We start from the raw sequence: 2066 nt of genomic DNA on the forward strand, positions 1-2066 counted from the left end.
GCAAGCAGGCCCAGACAGTGGCTGCGGCCGTGACTGATTGCCTCGCTGTAACCCACTTTACGTTAAATGCATTCTTGCTGTTCAATCCCACCACTGTAATTTTGTTCTGCATTCGCCGGCCCTCTGCGGACTAACCAGGTTCCTTTGGTAATGATTTCTTTTCTATTGTATTGTTTTCTGCATAATCAAGTTGGTAGGTGGGGGTTTGGGTGACACAGCCATCTGTCAAGTTCATTTGCTCTGAAAATGCAAGGAATAATGGCCTCTACAACTTGGGGCCATCCGTTACGAGAGAGAGATGTCAGCTTTGACCGCGCCAGCTCCTCACCTCTCCAGACTGCCTTTCCTCTTCCGGTAAGATGCACAGACACTTCCTCCTACATGATGCGCTGTTTACGTGTTTGGTTCTTGCGAGGGGGGAAACACACATTTATTCTTCTATCGCTTGTCCACCGTCTTGCGACTTATGCAGGTGATCCGATTAAGAAGGTGCACTAACATCCAGCCTCATGTGCCTGTCGCGAGACTGGAGACGCTGCCACCACCCGAAGCGCTCAGGACACCCCCATGGGGGCCCCTGACGGGAGGCTAACTGCGGAAACGTCAGAGAGAGGGGAGGGAAGCCCATCGTTCCCGTCCGTCCTCAAAATAAAAAGCTGGTAGACTCTTATCTCATCGGGCTTGCTTAGGTCACACGCAGATCCCGACCCGAGCTGAGCAGTGAGTGATGGGAAATGGGGAGGGTGCTTTTGGGGAGTCCAGGAACCGAAGTAACTTAGGAAAAATTACTTGTAATTTTCTTTTGTAAAAAGGGATGACGTGGTCCATGTCCACACCACCCTGAACGCGCCCGCTCCCGGCTGATCTCGGAAGCTAAGCAGGGTCGGGCCTGGTTGGTACTTGGATGGGAGACCACCTAGGAAGACCAGGTGCTGTAGGCGGGAAAAATAAAAAAGGCTGATGCGGGTACGATTAGAAGCTGCTGATGGGAGAGCAAACCCTGAGCTAACGGATCCTCCTGAATCAAAATATCGTGCTTGAAGGTTGATGTCAGCAGTGGGGACACGTTTAATACGGTCTCTAACATGTTTGCTGCCATGCGAATTCTCCCCAGAGATAAACAGGACAAACCAGCACACGGAAGCCCTCCCAGGCAGCTGCCTAGTCTCGAACTGATGCACAGAAGACAATGGATGTGCCCGGAGGAGCCGGATACGCCGTCTACGCAGCCGGAGGGCTGTGGCCAGCGTCCCTCCTGTGCCGTGACATGAAGGCCGGTGTTGCGTGGAGGGGCCAGCTCAGCAGATTCGTGGATATGCCCTGGGGACGGGGCTGGGCTCTAGGGGTGCTGGGCAGGGTGCTGCAGAGAAGCAGAACCAGTGGGCAGTGTCTGCCTCTGTGTTTGTCTATGGAGAGGTAGAGGTGGGGGCGGGGTGCAGGAGGGACAGAGGGAAGCACTGTAAGGAGCTAGTTCACAGGATTGGGGGGTTAGGAGGGCCCCAGATCTGCCATCTGCAAGCCGGGCATTCAAGAGAGCCGTGGGCATAGCTCCAGGCTGAGTCCAAGGACCTGAGCCTTCATGTAGCTCCAGTCCGAGCCCGCGGGCAGCAGAGGTCCGGGGCCCAGCTCAGAGACAGACAGAATCCCTCGCTGCAGCCAGGCCTTCCACTGATTTGGTGGGGCCCACCACACCGGGGAGCACAGTCTGCTTCAGTCATCCAGATCCAGCCTCGCAGACACAGCCGGGATAGTGTTTCCCTGAGTATCCGGAAACCCCACGGCCCATCACGGTGACACACGATGGGGTCATCGCACTCGACACTGCCCTGCTTATCCCCACACCAAGTTCAGAGCGGCCTCTGCTTTACTGTCAGAACAAGCGCTTGGGGACCCCACGTGAAATGAGCCCTGGGTTTCAGACCGTGTGACCTGAGCAGTCGATGCCGACTGGGAGCCGAGTGGCAGGAGGAAGCCCAGCTGCCCGCCAGCTTCCGAGGTGGACGGCACGAGGGCGCAGCCCCTCCGCGGGGCTCAGAGAAGGGACTGGCGAGGCCGTCCCCTCGCAC

The 2066-nt window shown here is 56.8% G+C and overlaps 1 pseudogene; it reads left to right on the forward strand.

Annotated features, from left to right (window-relative positions):
* The first annotated feature begins 822 nt into the window (after nucleotides 1-822).
* On the forward strand, nucleotides 823-941 carry LOC112484102 (annotated as a pseudogene).
* Nucleotides 942-2066: the final 1125 nt, after the last annotated feature.

The sequence above is a fragment of the Pteropus alecto genome, unplaced genomic scaffold (assembly GCF_000325575.1).
Source record: "Pteropus alecto unplaced genomic scaffold, ASM32557v1 scaffold137, whole genome shotgun sequence".
Classification (NCBI taxonomy): Eukaryota; Metazoa; Chordata; class Mammalia; order Chiroptera; family Pteropodidae; genus Pteropus; species Pteropus alecto.